General features: G+C 39.6%; 1 protein-coding gene across 1 annotated transcript in view; it reads right to left on the bottom strand.

Moving 5' to 3' along the window:
- The window catches only part of LOC145981171 (sodium-coupled monocarboxylate transporter 1-like), a 243,408-nt gene that overhangs the window by 72,320 nt on the left and 148,493 nt on the right, over positions 1–22,595 (bottom strand). The gene's annotated exons all lie outside the window — the stretch shown is intronic.

Here is a 22,595-nt window from a genome sequence, read left to right as displayed (position 1 = left end):
TTCCAAAATTTAGGTGGTAGAGTATTAATAATTTTTATGAGATATCCAATCCCCTTAGTGTCATTCACTATAAAATTAGACAATTTGGTGCTTATCATGTCCATAATTCCAACCTTTTCATTGTAAAAATTGTGGTTCCCAGCATTTTCCTCCCCAGCTATTACCAATAGCCTATCTACAAGTTTCCTGACATCATCAACCCACACAAATTCTTTGGGCAGGGTGTTGTATTGTTTGATTCCACTGCCAGTCTTGATTTGTGACCATATGGGCTTGATTAAATTATTGTATTTTGCCCCACTGCTCGACTTAACCCTTTTTTGTGTGGGATCATTGTTCTGGTACAGAGCATCTGATTTTATTAATATTTCTTTGTAATCCTCATAATCTTGATCTGTATAGCTGCCAGGCCTTTTCCTAGTCATCAGTTCCCACAATCCAGGTGTGCCGGAGTACTTAACAAAAGCACCTTTTTCTCCGAGACGAGATTCTGAATATACAATCAGATCATCTCCCATAAATGTTACTCTGAAATTGCCAATTCTATGAATAATGCTTCCATCAAGCTCTGTGTCAGCATATAAGCCAAACACTTCATCTTTATTGTCTTTAGGTGTTGTTAAATATTTTTGAGCAAGAAGACCCAATTAAATAGGATCCTGACTAGCCTCAATTCTTCTAGGAGCAATGGGACTAGGTGTATGAATACTGGAAAGTGGGGTGAATGGATAATCTAATATGTTCCTTGCAGCTACAGGTACAAGCTCTGTGAGCAAATTTTGATTTTGCTCTGTAACAGTTTTGATATTCTTACCTAAATTATTAATAGCATCAATTACAGGCTGTTCTGTTTGTTTGTGTTTTTCATAAATTCCACGGTTCTCTGATTTCCATCCCTTAAATCTTTTTACAAGATAATCTCTTAACTTAAGATCATCAATGATTGGCCTTTTCATGTTTATTTATATACGTCTCTACGTCTAGAAAATTGTTGATTTTATTTCTGTATTTGCCACTATTGGGTGTTCTTGTCATATCAATTGTGACAAACCCATAACTGTCCTGGTTCCAGCACTTGCTGCAAAACTTAGAAAAATCATTGTAGCTCAAGTCCCCACCTACATATTCATCATGTATGTGTTTGAGGTTGGTATGATCTTGATGAAACACACATATAAAATTGCTGTTGTCTCGGATCAGCTGCTTGGGTATTTTTGAAAAAGTCTGTGCCAGGTAGAAGCAATCAATATTTTTGTGCCGGCCCTGTGTAAAAAAGTTTCTAACCTTGTTTTGATTATCCAATATAATGTCATCAAACACAACAACAGAATTATCGAGACATTCATCAAGTGGCTTAACATCTGGTTCAAAAGTGGCAATATCCAATCCATCATATAGCTTCATCAGCTGCTGATATTTTAATTGTTCCAAGCTCTTAGAGAAGATATACAAGTGCCTGTTTTTCCAGTCTAACCAGTTGGGTGCCAATAAAAAATTATCAACTAATAGTGTAGTTTTACCACAAGCAGATGGCCCAACAATAAGACACCTAATATTATCAGGTAACAAGTTGCCATTTCCCTTATTCTGCTGTTCAGGTTCTGGGAGCCTTTTTATAACATCCCAGGTGCTCATATTATTATTTTGTTTGCATCGATCCAGCTGTGTTCTGGAAGTCCTAGCCATTTGACAAGCAACTTGTTGCCTTTTCTGCGGATGATTTTTTCTATGAGATATGTGTCAGGCTGTTTAGTTTTGCTGAGCTCTTGTTCATAGAACCTGCCTTTGAGAATTTCTCCTCGGTGATCCTTTATTATATATGTGTTAAGGGTCCCGGGTTTAACTTGAACCACTGTAAATAATTCTGTGCTCCAGTTTCTTGTAAAGCCTCTCTTGAATAAGTGCTTATATTTGCTTATTCTTACTTGATCCCCAACCCTGTATTTGGCCTTTCTTGTTGTTGGCTGATATTTAGGATAATAAACAGTGCTGATCAATTTTTGCTCATCAGATGAAGTTACTTCAGAGGGTTTCATGTTGATTGTGGAATGGACCGAGTTGTTATATTTATGTATAAGTTCTGGAAGAATATTAATCCATTTATAATTACCCTGCAGTGTAAATTGTTTATACATAAGATTTTTTAAGGTTCTGTTGAATATCTCTACAATTGAGGCTTTGAGATCACTGTAACTCGAATAATGTTGTATTGCCTGGCTTTTAATAAATTGTTGAAACACTGAATTATAAAATTCCCTGCCATTATCTGTTTGCAAATAGCGCGGGGATCTTCCACTCTGATTGATAATTGTTCTAAAAGCTTCTGTAACACATGTCCCAGTCTTGGATTTGAGTGGCACAGCCCAGGCAAATTTTGAAAATGTGTCTATTACAGTGAGAAGATACTTGTAGCCCTTGTTGATTTTGTCTAAGTTTTTCAGCTGTCCACTTGCCATTTCAATCAAGTCGCTTTGCCATAAATCATCTATGCTTTTTGTGACTACTGGGAGTCTCTTAAAATTATGTCGGGCTTGTCTGTGTAATTCATCAACAATAATTTTTCTAGACATAATATGTAAACAAGAATATTGCAACTATGGGGTGTTCAGCAGCTGATACTGCAGGATTTTCTAAATACAATTTGTCCCCTATTTGTATTTTAAATTCCAAAGAGCCATCATCTTCAACATATGCTGTTTCTAATGTATTGGGATCTGTAAAATCCTGTAACTCTACACTGGTGATTTTCACTTTGTTATCAGCATTTGTTATTGATAAGGTGGGGTAGTGGTGTGCCTGTGGCTGTAGCCAATATTTGATCTTGATTGGTCTCAATGTGCCCCCAACAAAAAACTGATAATAAAATTGTGCAGGGGACAGCATATATATTTTGCCACCTGGTGTAAATGGAGAATCATATTCTTTGTTGGGGATGCTGTACAATTCAAGAATTACTGAATGTTTAGGATTCTCGATTATGCCTGTTATTTCCTTTTCTGCTGTGAGCAATCTGCTTGTTACAGATTCAAGGTGCTCATTGATGGTCCTAACAACATCATCATGGCCCGGCTTAATTTTTATGTCCACAGCAAGTCTCTTGTATTGCTGCACAATATCTTGAAGCTGGGTGGCAAAAACAGACAGAGCATTTGCTTGATTGGATTCCATGGTCCCTAGCTGTTGCTTGATATTAGCTACAATTTGTTGCAAATTTTCAACAACTGCCAATTTTGAATTTTGAGCTGTAAGATCATGGACTTGCCTTCTGATATCCTCAAACAGGGCATGCAGTTCATTAATATGTTGATTGGTTGGAAGAGTGGCTACTGTCTGAGTGAGATGTTTGATCTCTGCTTGGATATTTTTGATATCTTCTGATTTCAATATCCTATTCACTGCCCTCTTAATATTTTTAAGTTCCTGAGATGTAGGCAGATTTGATACTGTATTTTGCAAAAATTCAAGTGCCAATTTCACAGTGTTTAATTCAGAAGCATGAGCAACATTTTGCATAGCATCTTGGAGCAGAGCTATATCTGCCTGAGAGGGTGTGGATTGTTGTAAAATTTCAAGCTTTGTTTGGATATCATCTATCAAGTGATGAAAATGAGATAGTTCAGATTCAGTGTTGAGGTTTTCAAGCTTTGTGATCTGTTGCTGGACACTAACAAGGGTATCTACAATCCCGGGCAATCTGGATTCAAGTACATTTGCCAAATCACTTTGCACTGCTGCTATTGTACCTTCAAGATGGATTATGGAACTTTGAATTTTTCCAAAATCTTCATATGTTTCAAGTTGCAGCTTAATATTTGCAACACTCCGAGTTATTGCATTCAAAGCATCAGAAGATGGCAAATTGTTCATAAAATTTTCAAGTGTCTCAATTTTTTCTTTAACCTCGGCTATGGCATTGTTCAAGGGGTCTAGATTAGGTATTTGGAGTGACTGAATCTGTTCTTTAGAGTGGAAATCACTAGATCAAAATCTTCTTGTGATTTTATGCTTTTGACAATTGTTTGGAGTTGCGTCTGGACATTATTTATCTGCTCTTCCAATTGTTGCTTCAATTGCTCAGAGTTGTTAGCCTGGGTCTTAAATTTGGCTTGAAGAGCTGCAACAGCTTCTTCTAAACTTTGAAAATTATCCAATGTCGCCAGGTCAGTATATTTCTGAAGCAGCAACTTGAGTTCAGAATCAATTTTAAGAAGAGGGTCCATGCATTGTGATTGCAAATTTGTAATTTCTAATTGAAGACTGGCATTGAGTGTGGTTTGTAAAGCTTGTAAATCACTTCTAATTTCTTGACTCTGACATCAAGCATCAAAATCTCATCACTGTGATCTTCATGTCTTGTGTGGCCAAAAATATCATTAGGCATTTTGTTTAGTAGTTATTTATTATTGAATACCTGATTCTTAATTCTATAAAAAAGGGTATAAGCTTGTCATAAGATCCAGGGACCTCAATATATAAGCAGTCACCAGCAGAAACAGTATAAACAGTGCCAGAAATCATGTTCGAGTGCTTAATTCTGTAAATATTTCTCCCTACTGAAATTTTAACATCACCCTCAGGGGTTGTAATAAATTGCAATTGCCCACCTACAGGTAATTGGTAATGATTTAAATTATTGTTAAATATGTACAATGTTTTGCCTGTCTCATCATCAACATCTGTAAATATGCTGTTCAGATGAATAATTAACAAGCCACTCAGTTTAGACAGCATATCAGGAGAGGGTTGTGGTGTCGGCAGGTCCATAACAGTCCGTTTTTTGAACCCAAATAAGTTCATAGGCATGTTTATTTATTTCAAATCATGCTCTGTGATTGGGCATTGATTGCCATTTTTTAAATCACAATGCCCCCATGGTAAAGTATGTATGCCACATGATAAAATGCATCTCTTATCATCATGTGGGTCCAGAGCCACTTTTCTTACAACATTTGAAGTCAATAAGTGATCCACACTCTGAATTCTGGATTCTGATGTTTTGATTAAACTCTGGGATTTGAGGCAATTTTTGTAATCCTCAAATTTAAGCTCTTTTTCCACAGCTACTTTGCCAATGCCCTTGGCTTTTTTGACAACAGCATTACATGTTTTAAAACTATACATCTTGGCACTTAACCCAGCAAATTCCACAATAACATCACCAAGTGTCTCATCTTTTAACTTGCCGGGCACCTTTTTGTTGTGGGGTTGAATATTCAAATGGCTTGGCAATTCACTGGTATCAAAATATTGAAACATTTCAGGCTGGGCCATATCTTGATAAACATCTTCTGTTTGAATATCAAGAATAAAACTATCCGTGTCCATGTACATCAATTTTACATTATCACCATAAAAAGGTTTCAGCACATCATAATACAATGTTAACATATGTAATTTGGACAATTCCAATATTGCAGCCCCTACATAAATAGGTTTATCAAACTTAATTCTTGTTTTTTTCATGTTGAAAAGTGCCATATTTTCATCATAAATTCTTCTATAATTGAAATTAGGCTTTGCAACCAATTTTTTGCTCAGGCTGGGGTCAGTAATTATTTTAACATCGGTATGTTTTCTGACATTTTCAATTGTTTTGCCATACACAGAATTGACCATCAATTTAAACAAGGTCTTATCAAATTCGCTCTTTGCAGATGTTCGAAGCTCCGTGTTTGTATTAATATATGGTTTCAACCATTCTGAGTGCCTGAACCTTAAGACTTTGCCAAGTTTGGTCACTTGAACACCATGTTTCATCAGGAACTGGAGGTTCTTGTAATATATGACACAACCCTGTTTTGCCTCCAGTGTCATCATGAGCTTCTTCTGTTTAGAGCCAGGTGAGCACTGAACCTCGGGAATTGGGGGCAGATCAGAAAATTTGTTATGTAAATGATCTGGAATTGTCAGATCAACCTCTAAGAACAGGCCATGCTCTCTGTCATCATAGTTCTGAAGATCCCCAATATTGAAATCTTCAACCCACTCAAGCCCTGCATATGGCAGTTTTTGCATCATTGCGTGACCATAGAGGCTGTTTGCATCCACATACAATATATAATTTGATGGCCGTGCTGGATCATAATTGGGAATAAGCTTGTTATTTGCTCTGGCATATCTCTGAGAACATTGCACCATGCCTCCTCTTATACCTTGCTCCATAAACAAGTACATATCCTGATCCTGGATCAGATCCAATGGCTTTTTGGTGTTTAAAAACATTGCATCCCATGCTAGGCCCGGGGCACTGTAAAAATGCACTGGGTCCAGCTCATAATTTTGCATGGAAGATTTTCTGAATGCCTGCAATATATCAGCTAAGAGGGTCACATCAAGTTTCAAATATGCCATGTGATAATCACCAAATGTCTGGCATTTTAAATTGTTCCACATCAACTGGGCATGTTGATAATCATCATCAGTGATTCCAGATCCTCTGATTTTGCTGTAAAACTCATGTTGTGGAGGCAGGGAGCACTCATCAAATTTAGAAAAATCTGTAACATAGTCATATGGATATACACCCTTCCGCCTAATTAATTTCAGGTCCTGATTTGGAAACAATGCACGTGTGATTTTGAATTGATCATCAGATAATTGAGTGGCCAGTGTAGCCAGGCTAGCAGATAAAATTCTGTAAGAATCAAGAAATCTCATGTGAATAGGAACTCCATTAACTTTAATTGTTTTGCTAATAGATATATATTTTTCATCATTTTCAGCTAAAATATTTAAATTCTGCTTGTCAAACCCCTCGTACCTGATCAAATGATGGAAATCATAATTGGATGCTCCATGGCAAAATATGGGGACAAATTTTGGTCTCTTGATCTTAATATTACAGCTATTACACAGGGCCATTAAGAATTTACCATCTGTATGAGAATGGTGTTTCACCTTGATATTTGTATCTGAAAATTCAGAATCACATACCGGGCATTTTTCTGCATTGTTGAAATCTTCAATCTGTTTCTCTGTTAAAGGCAGCATAGGCTTTGATTTTAATAAAATATTAGATGCTATGTCACGGCACTCATTTTCTATTCTATGTGCAAATATTTTGATGGCATCTGGCCCCATGTATGAATCTTTTTTGGTAACAACACCATCCTGTACAACCACATAACAAAAACTGGAAGGTTCATGTAGCTGGTATGGTGTAATTGAGGATTCTTCAGGATCTGGATTGCAGGATGCAAGAGATTTGAGATTTGATTCAGAATCCCAGACAATATATGCTGGGTGTTCCAACAAGGCTTCAAACTTTTTGAATTTACAATTTTCACTTGGCATTGGCATCACCATATGAACAGGTTTATGGCTGCCACAGTATTTCCGATGCTCAATTAACTTGTTTTTGGCAATTCCTGCATTCACTTCCCGAACCCCATTCACTATTTTTTGACCATCAATTACACTTAAACATCTTCTGCACAACTTGAATATTGTATTGGATTTGTCTAGTTGTGTTCTAAATAAAGCTTCAAGATTATGTATCAGAGTGTAATGATATGTGCTATCCCCTTCAATTAAGAGCAAATCAATCGGAATATCAAATTCATCATCAAATATACTGATTCTGAGAGGTTCTATCGGGCAATTGCCAGTGGAACAAATATATACATTAATAGATAATTGCTTGCCATTCATATCCCTGGCCCTTTTTTCAAATTTATCAATATTCTGAACAGACATTGGATATTCTAAACCTTTCATTGCATCGTCAAAATCATGTTCATGTTGTTTGTAATAATTTATTCTCTGAGGATTTCTTGAAACTGGAAACAAAGCAGCTAATATACACCACAAAAAGCATTTCTGGTCGGTAATTTTTATATTAACCACGGCTCTTCTGTTTTTAATATTATCAGGTAATGGCAGATATGTAGATCCTTGCAATGGGCTGAATTCAGAAATATTAACATATAACTTGTGTGAAGAGCCGCATAGGCTCCATCCAGACTCTTTTGCAGCAAATTCAGAGTGTTTAATATTTAATTGATCTATCACCCTGCTTATTATTGTGTCTAAATTTGCATTTGAATATACAGGTACAGTTTCTGTCATGTGGGGCTGTGTAAATTTTGTGCCGTTTGGCTTCTTATATTGAGTATACAATTTGAGGGAGAGCTTATAAGAGCCATTTTGTGCATTGAGAATTGCCTGCAAATCAGGATTTATACTGTTCAAGAAATTCTCAATGCCACATCTTGGCTCTGATACAAACCGATAATCCCTAAGTTGGGCATTAAAACTGCTATGGATAGGTTCATAGCGTGGCTGCTTTGCTGCTCTGGCATTAATAGGTGCTTCATGCTTTCTTTTCAGACCAGATGTAGATGGTTGTGGGGGCAATGTTGATGGCTGTGCAGAACAAGTATTTTTATGTGTATAAGTGAAGTATTGCATGCTGTATTTTCTATGGCATTTGGGGCAAATTTTTGTGGGAGCTCTGCATTTGTCTGGGTCACAAATCTTTTGGTGTCTAGCCCAATTAGAGCTAAATATATTTTTATTGCACTGATTACAATATTTTTGACTTGGCATTTTTCTTATTGTTTATTATATACAATTTCCTGGGTTTCAATTCAAAATTCTATGCTGGATCAGTTGGGTTCAGCACTGTACTGTGTGTATGTGTGTATGTATGTATGTGCATGTGTGTATGTGTGTTAATATTTCTCGCTTTGGTATTTATATAAAATTTTCTGGGTTTTAAATCTAATCTCTATGCATATCTTATGACAAGTTGTAAGGCCAATAGCCCACAAGTGGAAAATTCATTCACACTGACCTAGCACAAATGCCTGCACGAACATGCATATCTTGAATGGCAATGACCCAGCACTGAGTGTTATGTATTGATTTTTGTATAACAAGCTGTGACAGGTATAGGCCCGACCCTAAATAAGAGTGGATTACAACAAATATCAGATTTTGTATAAAAAAATGCAAAATATCCCAGTTTCAATTCGATCCATTTATCTGAATCGAAGAAACCAACAATTCGCATATCCCCATATCATTGTATGCTTGCCCTATTAGCACCTCTTTTGCTGTTGTGCTCAATTAATTTTCACTAATTGGCAATTTTCTTGAAGAGGCCTAATAGAACAAGATACGGCGGTATGAGAAATATGTGAATTAAAGATATTTTAGCAATATACGACGTCTTAAGAAAGGCATATTCGGCTCCAAAGTACTTTGTCTAATGCTTACTACCATTCCCTATTACTAACAGAAAGAGTTTAAAATATTGATATATTGACTTGTTCCCAAGTGTTCACCGAGTTCAGACATTTGCACATAGATGGCCCTGTTGTTGTTGCTTATCAAATAGGGAATATCTCTAAAACAAGCAAATTTTGTTTACTGTTTTCTACAATTGGCAATACTGACATGTATTACGCACAAGTTGTGGTGAATGACAGGACAAATATTAAAATTATCTGTGAATTCCATGATGCATTACCTGATGATACCATATATAGTGTTATTCTCGAAAAAATTGGATCAATACTCAACTCCACGTGGCTGGAGAAAAGGGAAGTTCTGCTCGCAACTCTAATTAGTTCCTGCGAGCTCCGGGGCATGGCGCTGCAGTATTGATTGCATGTACGCTCAGCAGAGAAATGGGATGTACACACAGAAGAAAGTACTTCTCAATAAAAATACCTACAAATCTTATTTTCTCTACAAGATACTCGTAAACAATGCAGATATTTGGAGGCATTACCTGATGACACCATATGTAGTGTTATTCTCATAGGAGAAAAATCATATGTTTATGATGTAAGAAATAGAGAGTCACAGAGCAATTCTAGAGAGTCTCTGCATATTACATTGTTTTAATATACAATTTGAACCTGGTATCCAATTGAACTTAAACAAGAAGTAAATATGTATAGGTGTGTGTATGTGTGTGTGTCTTGGCCTAGTTTTAAGTGTGGCCATCAAGAGGAGCATATTTTTGACAAATTTATGGACAACAATCTCACAGAAGTGCCTTTTGTAAGTATAGGCACATCAATCTGAGGGGCTCTTCCTTTCTGAGAGGGCTTTTTTACAAAAATTCTTGGATTAGAGGGGGTTCCACACTTGAGCAAAAAGCTCATATGGGCATGTTGAGCTAGGTTTAAGTGTAAACAATTCTGCTTGGGAGAGGCTCTTCCTTTCTGAGAAATTCCCGAGGGCATTTTTACAAAAATCTTGGATTAGAGGGGGTTCCACACTAGAGCAAAAAGCTCATATGCTCATGTTGAGCTAGGTTTAAGTGTAAACAAATCTGCTTGAGGGGGGCTCTTCCTTTCTGAGAAATTCCCGAGGGCATTTTTACAAAAATCTTGGATTAGAGGGGGTTCCACACTAGAGCAAAAAGCTCATATGCTCATGTTGAGCTAGGTTTAAGTGTAAACAAATCTGCTTGAGGGGGGCTCTTCCTTTCTACACTTGTAAGTGGTGCTCATCCTATTGTATTTTATACTACTCCAACACTTTACCCGAAGCAGCCAAGTGCGTCATCCGGAGCATGGAGTTGAGAATGCCGATCGTGGAATACGAGACGAACTACGCCCTCAAGTACAAAGCCGAGATCTTGAAAAGTCCGCAGGTGCCGATTCACTTTCACGGTTACCAGTGCGTGCAGAAGTTGGCGTCGGGAAGTCACATGGAATTCGACGTGACGACGCAGTTCAACAACATACAGTTCGACATGCCAGATTTCGTCGTGGTGCTCTTTCAGACCGGGAGGGACAAGAATGAGGAAAAAGATTCCAGCAAATTCGACGACTGCAAGATCAAGAACGTTTACCTGAAGAACGGTAGGAACGAAGTGTTCCCGCGCGAAAATTACAACCTCGACATGACCAAAGACGATTACCTCAAACTTTACGAAGCTTACACGGCTTACAAGCGCGTGACCGAGGGAAACGTGGACATGTACTACACGCCCAGCGAATTCAAAGCACGCAGGCCGATGTTCGTCATCAATACCACGAAGAGGAAGCAGGTGGTGGTCAACGATCGCACCAACATCAAGGTCGTCTGCGAGTTCCACGACGCGCTACCTGCCGATACTCCATGCAGCGTCATCCTGATTGCAGAGAAGTCCTTCGTCCACGACGTGAAGAACGAGAGGGTCACGGAGCAGTTTTAAAAAATAATTCGTAAAAAAAAATAATTGCCACATACTAAAAAAATCAACAAGGTTACATAAAATACAATGTAAGTTAGTTCGGTGCGCAAATAAAAAAAATAATAACTCATGAAACTCTACACAGGCATGGCTTTGATAGCCATGACCATTTAGAACTGGTTGTTGGGCACCACGCACCCCTCTCTGGCGGGATTTTTTTTTCTTTTTTTTGAGGGCCTTAACAAAAATAATTTTGATTATCACACACACACCGCAGAAGATCACACATGAGTTTTTTTTAAAAAAAAAACAAAAAAAAACATCGTAGCAGATTACGCTGAGAGCACAAGGTCGTAGTAGATTACACTGAGGGACCTTACAGTAAGAGGAGACAGCAGACTTATAGGAAAATGTCGTAAGTCGTTTCAAAAGTGTAGGTCAAAGGACGAGGTAGCATAAGAGCAAAAATTTGCAGGAGGAGCTTAAAAAAGTGACGCCAGAGCTTTTTTTTCTGTCCACTTTTCTCTCATTGTAGGTTAGATTAGCCCGTAAAACATCGTAAAATAAAAAAAAAAGTAGATCAAAAGGATGGTTCCAGAACGTACCATACCAACCTTCGTCAGGCACGGAACGTGGAGAGAAAGTGAGTTTTTGAGGTTGTGAAGAAATTTTCGTAGGTTTTGCAACACTGTGGCTCACTTCAGTGAATTGAAGTGAGTTTTTGATGTTTTGGTGCTGTTTTCTTCGCTGCGAAACATCGTCAGCGCAATAAATGAGTCGCAGAACGTGGAGAGAAAGTGAGTTTTTGAGGGTTTTTTTATCCCCACTTAAGGTTTCTCAACCGGCACATAACCACTACTAGTAGAGGCTCTCGTGTAGTTTAGCACGTAATAAAAAAGGATAGGTTAAGTTAGTAGAGCAGGTGCACGGGTTCTGCGCCCGAAAATGGCGCTCGGTGGCGCTCGCAGTGTTACCAACTCCTCACTTGAAAAAATCACCAAGGTTTTTGTTTTTGGGTCTAACCTAACCTCAAGCAAGGAGCTGGCAACACTGCTTGAGGCTTTTCTCGCAGTGTGGCCAACTCCTCACTTGAAAAAATCACCAAGGTTTGTTTTTGGGTCTAACCTAACCTCAAGCAAGGAGCTGGCAATACTGCTTGAGGCTTGTCTTGGAGTATTGCCAACATCTTACTTGAAAAGTCACTATGGTTTTTATTTGGTCTAACCTAACCTAAAGCAAGGAGCTGGCAATACTGCTTGAGGCTTGTCTTGGAGTATTGCCAACATCTTACTTGAGAAGTCACCAAGGTTTTTGTTTTTGGGTCTAACCTAACCTAAAGCAAGGAGCTGGCAATACTGCTTGTGGCTTTACAGTGCATAAAGCAATTTGCCAACCTACTGGTACTTTTGCCATAGCTTTTTACAAAAAAAAAAGAGAGAAGAGAGAGAGGGAAGAGTTAAACAACCGATAGTGTTGCTAATATTTACCTACAGCTTTTTTTTTACTTGGCAAGGGCTTAGCCAAATTTATATACTGGCGTAACATACACTGGGCAAGAGAGCCGGCAACAAATATATACTGCCGTAAAAGAGAGAGAGGGATGGATGGATGGTAGCACAGTATGTGTGTGCGTGTGTGTGTGTATAATATGTAGCATTATTAACTAGAGTGTGTTGGCAACTCGCTTATAACTAAAAAAATAGAGATGCCAATGTTGCTGTAAGATAAAGAGAGAGACTAAGCTGGCAACAGTGGTGAGCGAATACGTATTATTTCCAAGTCCCGAGCGCCAATGTATATCGTGATTTTTGCAAACCTCTCTCGCGGCAACGATGTGCCACATACACACGTACGTACTTCTTTTTATTTCAGTATTGTGGCGCAAACAAACAAATAATAATTGTTGTTTTTAGGATGCCTGACCCCTAACCCCGCCAGGGTGCGTGGTGCCCAACCCAAAAAAGGTTCTAATGGCTGCGGCTCTAGATAACCACACCTCTGTAGAGTTTCACGTGTTTTTTTTTTCCCCCAAACTTCCATGAAACCCTACAGAGGACCTCCGTAATGCATGCAACGTGTACTAACGACTCTAGTGTTATTATGATGTTGTAATATTTTTGGATATAGAGTTTTGTGAGATATAGATAATAATAATTATGTTTATTATAATATTTTTTGATGAAGATGGAGAATGTATGTGTGTGTTACAAATAAAGTTGCATGTTTTTTTTTCTAATGTGTGTGTATGTGTATGTGTTTTTTTGATGTTCGACAGCATCTGAAACGATAAAAAAGAATTTTATTGTTAATTTTCTCATGTAAAAACAACAACAACAAAATTTTTGTGCAAAAATTCTGATTGTCTTGTGCTATAGTGCAAAAACTGATGATATTGTAATTCATAACTGATGAAATTAATATTGTAACTGATTTTGAACTAGTGAAATTTTCGTATTGTGCTATTGAAACTGATTGTGCTAGTACAGAAATTTCTTATTGTGCGAGAAAAGAGGTTAAAAACTTGTTAAAACTGCTCTGTGACCCTCTCGTTCTTCACGTCGTGGACGAAGGACTTCTCGGCGACCAGGATGACACTGCATACGGTATCCTCGGGCAACGGACTGTTGAACTCGCAGACGATCTTGATGTTGGTTCGATCGTTGACCACCACCTGCTTCCTCTTCGTGGTATTGATGACGAACATGGGTCTGCGGGTTTTGAATTCGCTGGGCGTGTAGTACATGTCCATGCTTCCCTCGGTCACACGTTTGAAAGAGGTGTAAGCTTCGTAAAGTTTGAGGTAATCGTCTTTGGTCATGTCGAGGTTGTAATTCTCGCGCGGGAAAACTTCGTTGCGTCCATTTTTCAGATAAACATTCTTGATCTTGCAGTTGTCGAACTTGCTGGAATCTTTTTCCTGGTTGTTATCGCGCCCGGTCTGAAAAAGCACTACGACGAAATCTGGCATGTCGAACTGTATGTTGTTGAACTGTGTCGTCACGTCGAATTCCATGTGACTTCCCGACGCTATCTTCTGCACACACTGGTAACCGTGAAAGTGAATCGACACCTGCGGACTCTTCAAGATCTCTGCTTTGTACTTGAGGGCGTAGTTTGTTTCGTATTCTACGATCGGCATTCTCAATTCCATGCTCCGGATGACGCACTTGGCTGCTTCGGGTAATGTGTTGGCTATCGGCGTGCCGTCGGCGTTCAAGTTGGTGTATCGCATCAGTGCGTTGTTGTCGTTGGCTGCTCTTCGAAAAATAACGCGCAATCCTACCTTCCACATGATCTCCTTGTAGTCCGAGAAGAATCCCGGCAGCAGACGCATGGGAAAGAGCGCCGTGTGACTTGTCGTCGATATTTTGGTCCCTGCTTCGAATCCCCCCGCCTGGTAGTATGCTGCGTCTGTTTTGGATAATTTCAATGTTCCCACTGCCGTCGACGTGATGCCTGGATAGTCTATTCTGTCTATGACGGTGTTGTGTTTCCTCACCTCCACCTGCGAGAACAGGTGAGGCACGAAGTTGTCAACGAGTATCAAATTTGCATTTGGCGGAAACGCGTCTCCGCTTTCCTTCTTCACCACGTCGAATTGAAGGTAGAGGTCCGCTCTGTGAGGATGAACGAACCCATCCCCTACGTCCACGTCGTATTCGATCTCCCTGTTTGCTTCGTTCAAATTGGCGAACGTGCGACGGTTGGGAGGAAAAGATTGCAATTCGTAACTTTCGATTTGCTCCATTTTCACTATGTGTGTTATTTATTATATGTTGATCTCCACGATGGCAGTGGTCGTTGCACCTGCGAAATCCACCACGTCTCCTTTCTCGTTCGTCACCACCAACTCTATGTCGTCTATGCGGTTGCGGCATACTGGAAAATAGATCGGCGAAGAGGGTGTGTAGATGATCGGTTCCATGAATTCGGAACTGGGTTTGAACGTGGCTATGATTCCCGTCTGCTTGTGACTTCCTAACAATCCATTCGAGGATTTCGTGATCATGCCTTCCGCCACGTTGCAGTGAACGTTTAGAGTTTCTATGGCTAGAAATTTAGGAATGTTGGTTGCCGTGTGTTTGATGCCAGCTTCGAGTTTGGTGTTGTTCTCGAAACCTAAAAGTTCTCCCATGGTACCCAGGTTTATGGTTTCCGTCGCCGATAGGATTTCCACTCTGTGCGTGACCGAATTTTGAGAAAAGTACGTGCCTTTGGGTAACTGAGCTTGCAAAGTGGAAAGATTGTATTGGCCTGGCGTGACGACGATGTGTTCGCTTCCGACGCTAATTTTGTTGTTGTGCTGCGTGACGTTAGGTATGAGGTACATGCTGTAGAATGCACGCAGAGCTACGGATTTAGGATAGACGATGTCGTCGTGCAGCGTGAGTTTCAGGATCGAAGATTCGCTCGTGAGATGGAACACGCCCATCGTGTTTTAGGTTCCACAATGCTTTCTGGAAATCTTCCACCGACGGGTTATTTATTTTAGACATGTATGCGAGAACGGAAAGGCATAGGTGGCCGCAGTTAACATCGGTGAAACCCTGAATGCGTTTGTCATTGTAGTAGAGGTTGGCAACACTGAGATACTTCACCAACCTGGCAGGTGGTGTGCCACCGAACGAATCGAAAACAAATGCATTGTTATCGTCAATTTTGAGGTAGCATATCCAATGTGTACCACGATTTTTGTAACTGTCCAGGTTGACCACGCCATACTCTTTTTTCTTCACAGCAGAGGGTAGAGAATCGGACATGAAAACACCCCTGAAGTTTTTTATTCCCAACAGTTCGATCAGAGATTCAATATCGAAGTTGGATAGGGCTTCTTCTTTTTTTATATTTCTTCAAAGCATCGAGGTTGCTTTTTTGTTTTTTGGTTATACCTTTCCCCTTCTTCTCCATAGCCAGGTTGTGACGTTTCTGTTCTTCCAATTCTGCCTTGTTCTTCTTCGAGTCGATGACGGTTTTCGCGATGGCGGCGCTACCGCCGGCCAAACTTCCAACGGCCCCCAAAGCTGCCAGGATGGCTGGGATGCTGAATATGAAACCTCCGATTTTTTGCTGTTTCCGCGAACGCTGCAAGCGTCTCAATTGAGGTGTGCTGAGAAGTAATTTCATTCCGTGTCCTTTCGTCAAGCAAGAACGTTTCTTCTCGCGTTGTTTCTTGGTGAGTAAACCATCGAGGGCACCTAGATTTTTCAGATTGGAGTATGGTATCTGGTACACGACACCTTTGGGCTTCATGTTGATGCTCTATATGTTATCTTCACGGTATGTTATTTATATATATGTTCTGAGATTTTTTTGTTTTGTGTAATTTTTTTTCGGTATGTTATTTATATATAAATGTTCTGAGATTTTTTTTTGTTCCGTGTAATTTTTTTTCAAGGATATACTTCGCGCAGAGCCGTCACACAAATTCTATTACGTGCTTTGTTTTCTTACCAAGAAGTTCCTTTGTACCCTTGTACACGATTTGAGTTTTGTTCTCGATTAAAATAGCTAATTTCTCGTCGGATAACATGTTAGCGTATCGATCTGGTAAAAATAGACTGTATTGTGCGTTGAGCAACAGACGCGCCTTGGGACCATACTGGGTAGAAACAATTGAACCGGAAGTTATCGTGTAAGGTTTGTCCACTTCCAATTCCTGAATTTTTACATATTCGACTGATGAATTTAGCATTTGTTTTAATGCTTGGGCGTCTAGTGATTGTTTACTCATTTTATAAATGGCAAACACAATTGGAGTTTTTTTTTTTACGTAGTGTTATTTATATACCGAAGAAATTTTTTTCACGGTTCGAGAATTCTTTTATTTCTACACACCCCATCCAAGTTTTTGTTTCGTGTTCATGACGATGGTGGTGCCCAGTGCTGCAACTCTTTCTCCCAGCGAAGCGTCTCTGCTAACGAATCTTTCGAAAGCTGCGTGCTCTAACTTTCTGTCTGCTTCGTGACGTGCATCCAGATCGGAGCGAGTGGTGTTGTAAGCGATGTCGTGATCTTTGCATGCGGCGTCCAACAGATTCACACCCTTGTCTCCTCTCTCCAATCTTTTCTCGAGTTTGGTACCTGGTCCGCAGTACTGGTAGCCAGGTAAATGCATCTCGAAAGGTAACTTGTTGATGATGTCGTTCACGAGTCCTTTTCCTTCGGCAACGTTCCAGAATCTCGGAGGCAGCGTGTTGATAATTTTGATGAGGTAACCTATGCCCTTGTCGTCGTTCACGATGAAGTTGGAAAGTTTCGTGCTGATCATGTCCACGATGCCAACCTTCTCGTTGTAGAAATTACGATTGCCTGCATTCTCCTCTCCTGCAATAACCAACAACCTGTCTATGAGCTTGCGCACGTCGTCCACCCACACAAACTCTTTGGGCAGGGTGTTGTAGAGTTTGACGCCGCTGCCTGTTTTCACCTGGTTCCATATCGGCTTGATGAGATTCCTGTACTTCTCGCCGCTGCTTGATTTCACCCTATTCTGCGTAGCGTCGTTGTTTTGGTATAAGGCATCCGTCATGATCAAAATTTCCTTGTAACTCTGGTAATCTTCGTCGGTGTAATCCTTCGGCTGCTTTTTGGCAACGAGTTCCCACAGTCCCACCGTACCCGGATACCTGTTCCAACTATCCTTGTCGCCTAAATTAATTTTAATGTCGTTACCTTCGAAGGTAACTTTCGATTTTCCAATCTTCCAAACCACACCACCACCTTCGTTACTCTCCATGCTCGGATACAATCCGAACACTTCATCCTTGTCGAACTTGCCCGTGCTCAGGTAGTCTCGTGCCAAAGGTCCCAACTCGATTTTATCCAAAGACGACGGCGTGCTACCTATGGCTCGACGTCGTGCCGGTACGTCCTTCAGTTCGAATGGTGTCGAAGGAATGCTCGAAATAGGCGTGGGTACGGTGTAACTTTTAGCTGCAAGTGGTACAAGTTCGTTGATCAAATTTTTATTTTGTTCTGTGACGCCTTTAATTTCTTTACCTAGATCGCTGATGGCATCGATCACAGGTTGATCTTGACGTTTCTTCTCTTCGTAGAATCCGCGATTCTCGGATTTCCAACCTTTGAAGCGTTTCGCGAGGTAGTTTCGCAACTTGAGATTTTCGTCTTCGATTTTTCGTTTCGCCATAACGTTATTTATACATGTCGTTTCTCACAACGTTGCAACGTTTAGAAAGTCGTTGATTTTGTTTCTGTATTTTCCGTTGTTGGGTTTTCTCGTCATGTCGATCGTCGCGAATCCGAAATCGTCACTGTTCCAACAGTGGGAGCAGCAGCGTTCCGAAAATTGATTGTAGTTCATGTCTCCGCCTACGTAGTCATCGTACGCGTGCTTGAGGTTGGTGTGATCTTGACGAAACAAACATATGAAATTAGCGTTGTCGCGTACTAACTGTTTTGGAATTTTGGAAAACGTTTGAGCTAGGAAGAAGCAATCCATTCCTTTGTGACGACCTTGCGTGAAAAAGTTGCGAATTTCATTTTGATTTTCCAGGATGACATCGTCGAACACAACGACTGAATTTTCACGACAATCGTCGAGTGGTTTTATTTCAGATGCGAAAGTTGCAATGTCCAGACCATCGTACAGTTTTATCAGTTGCTGGTATTTCGCTTGTTCGAGACTTTTCGAAAATACGTAGAGGTGCCTGTTCTTCCAATCTAACCAATTCGGTGCGAGGAGAAAATTGTCCACGAGCAGTGTCGTTTTCCCACACCCTGAAGGGCCTACGATTAGACAACGGATGCTGTCGGGAAGCAACTCGCCGTTCTTTTTTTTTCGTTTGATTTTCCGAATCAGGTAGACGTTTCACGACATTCCACGCACTCATAGAATCACTTCGTTCGCGTCGATCCAACTCTTTTCCGGAAGCCCCAGCCATTTCACCAATAGTTTGTCACCTTTTCTACGCAATACTTTCTCGATGAGGTACGTGTTGGGATGTTTTGTTTTAGAGAGTTCCTCTTCGTAAAATCTTCCTTTCAAAATCTCGCCGCTACTATCTTTTATTATATATGTGTGTCGGTTTCCGGGTAAAACTCGAACCACCGTAAAAAGTTCCGTACTCCAATTTTTTGTGAACCCCTTCTCGAAGGTGCGTTTGAATTTGCTGATCCTCACCTGGTCTCCAATTTTGAATTTTGACTTCTTGGTAGTCGCGGGAGTGTACTTTGGACAGTAAACTGTAGAAATTAAACGCTGCTCGTCGGATTTCGTAACGTCAGCTGGCTTCATGCCTATGGTTCTGTGTACTGTATTATTATAAGTGTCGACGAGTTCCGGCAGTATGTCGACCCATTTGTAATTTCCCCGAAGCGTGAATCGTTTCCACATGTGTGTTTTCAAGGTTCGATTAAATCTTTCCACGATGCTGGCTTTGATGTGACTGAAGGTTGAATAATGCCGAATGTCATGTTTTTGAATAAACTTTTGGAATACGGCGTTGTAAAATTCTTTACCGTTGTCTGTTTGCAAAAACCGTGGCCGTCTGCCGCTTTCGCGAAAAATTGTCTTGAATGCTTCCGTGACGCACGTTCCCGTTTTGGCTTTCAAAGGTAGAGCCCATGCGAATTTCGAAAATGTGTCTATGACGGTAAGGAGATACTTGTTGCTCTTGTTTAATTTATGTATGTTTTTCAAATTGCCGCTGCTCATCTCCACGAGGTCACTTTGCCAGAGGTCGTCGATTCCCTTGGTCACCACCGCCAAACGTTCGTAGTTGCGGCGTGCAGGTTTATGCAATTCTTCGACGATGGCTTGCCTAGACATTTTTAGAGATTACGTTTGAAGAGAAGCACCAGCGTGATGGGATTCAAAGAAGGTGGCACCTCGCTCGTGTTTTGAATGATCAGCTTATCGCCGGCACTCACGTCGAAAACAGTAAGATCTTCGTCTTCGTGTATTTCATATACGTTGCGCGTTTCGTTCCAACGTGCCAGAGGAATGTTTCCTGCTTTCTGAACACCACGATTCGATATCAAGGTCATGGTGGGAACGCTAGCAGTAGTGGTATTGATGCTATAACCAGGACGAGAAAGTATGAACCCCCCCCAAGCAGAATTGTCTACACTTAAAACTAGCTCAACATGCCCATATGAGCTTTTGCTCAAGTGTGGAACTCTGTCTAATCCAAGATTTTTGTAAAAATGCCCTCGGGAATTTCCCGGGAAAGTATGAGCCCTCTTAGATTGAAGTGCCTACACTTACAAAAGGCACTTCTGTGAGATTGTTGTCCATAAATTTGTTAAAAATATGCCCCTCTTGATATTTTTTTTGACCACACTTAAAACATATGTTGAAACGTTTATATAGGAACAATAGGCATTGATTGCCACTTTCAACATATGTTGAAACGTTTATATAGGAACAATAGGCATTGATTGCCACTTTCAACATATGTTGAAACGTTTATATAGGAACAATAGGCATTGATTGCCACTTTTCAAATCACAATAACCTATGGGTTGCAAACATGCTTAACTTGTAACATTACAGAATAAGCATGTAGAGTAGCACAGAGTGCATTCAAACCTGTAGAATAAACAATACAGAATAAACAGCAATCAAATATGTAGAGTGAATAGCAGTTAAACCCATGTCAGGATTAACAGCATTCAAACCCTGTCAGGATAAATATTTAAATATGTATGTATTTTTAAATTAACACAAGTATTAATATGTATTTCCTGTTCAACAGGTACAGCAAGCAGCCCTGAGTATCTCAGCAGGTTCATAGAAAGCATAGACAGCAGACAAGATAATATGAGATTATTGTTGAAACAACAGAACTTTGTACCTGTCAAATATTTTATATGCTAGGAACAATATTAGCTTATAGAAGGAGTGGCATATGTGTGTTTTATCTTTGCATGGATAATTCTGATACAGGATTTTTTGATGTATTTCAAAATACATAAAATCCAAGTCACTTGTTGATGATTTCAAGCTTAGGTTCTCTGGCCTGTATGAGTATAACCTGTTTGCTGTACAGAAAAAAACTGAAATGCAGTGGGTGCTTATCAGTGACAGGATTTTCCAGTACCTTTGTCTCAAGATGCTTAGCAAGTTTGAAAAAATTGCATACAACAGGTACAGGAGGATTGATGGATTTTTTGTGAATTTTTTACAAAAACAAGTCTTATCACAATTGTTGCATGTTGAGATTATATGAGAATTACTGGTTCAACAATTGCTATGAATTGCATGCAGAGTATAGGATGTACATGATTACAGAGCAGAGTTCAAATTGGAAGCACTACAAATATTTAAATAAGATTAACAGAAAATTGATAGACAAGAATATTGAATTTGTAACAACAGATGATGGGAACTTGTACAGTGGTGAGGATTTTAATCCGGATCTTGTCGGGTACCCAGAGCATATACATATAAGTGAGATTGTTCTGTATTTTCTGAGACAGAGATTCAGCAGAGATTGTAATTACAAGTGTATTGTTGAATTATTACATGATAATAATTGCATATGTAAATATGGTAAACAATTATACAGTCTGCCTGTGTGATAATACAAACAATATGTATTTCAGATACAAAAATCTGGAAATAGTCAGTGAGCAATAGCCTGCAGCAGATCTACAATATTGACAGCAACAGATTTATATTCTTTCCCCTATTGTGTGGAAATAATGGCATAGATGTGCCACCCAGCAATTATGTTGGGGGTTGCCTTACAAAATCCATCTGGATAATATTCAATTCATCCCCCAACACATTCCTAAATTATTATACATCACCAGGTATAAAATTTAAAATATGCAATAACACATATAGAACAACACCAGATAGTTCCATCAGAAATATAACTGAAAAGCAAGATCATGAGAATATTAGACAGAAGAGCTAAGATTCCAGAGACAATATTGAGACCCTAGTTGTTGTTGATTGCAATTGAATTTTGCAATTGCAACATGGGCATCTTGAAATATCATCTGTTACATGATTCATAAAACAGTACCTGCAGAATAAGTGAGAACAGCTGTATGCAACATCACTGTTGAACACACCACAATTGCATGCCACACGCTCAAAAAGCATATATGCAATATTCTCATCTTTAAAATTTCTCAGGTTGTTGATTCTGGTGTCAAGATTTTTGTTGTAATATGGATGTGTATCATGGAAGTGCTTTCCAAACAACCTGTCTATCCAGAATCTTCTGAGCAGTTCTATGAGCATCCTCTGCTCAAAAATATCTGCAGGTGAAAATTGGAAGAGGTCACTTGTCATGAGGTGATGCCTGTCAGAATTTATTTTTTCCCTGTCATCCAGCCACCAGTAGTACATCTCATTGTGATCTTGCTTATTTTGCTTCTTCACATGTACCTCAGGGCATAGTCCCAGCATGTTTGAAAAATCAGACAGGTACCTATCTAATTTTTCTGAAAATTCTATAACTCCATTTAAAGTGCACTCTATCTTGAT

This window comes from Lepisma saccharinum, chromosome 29, assembly GCF_977018435.1.
Source record: "Lepisma saccharinum chromosome 29, izLepSacc3.1, whole genome shotgun sequence".
Classification (NCBI taxonomy): Eukaryota; Metazoa; Arthropoda; class Insecta; order Zygentoma; family Lepismatidae; genus Lepisma; species Lepisma saccharinum.
Note: the sequence above shows the minus strand (reverse complement) of the source record. Positions and strands in the feature narration are given on the sequence as shown.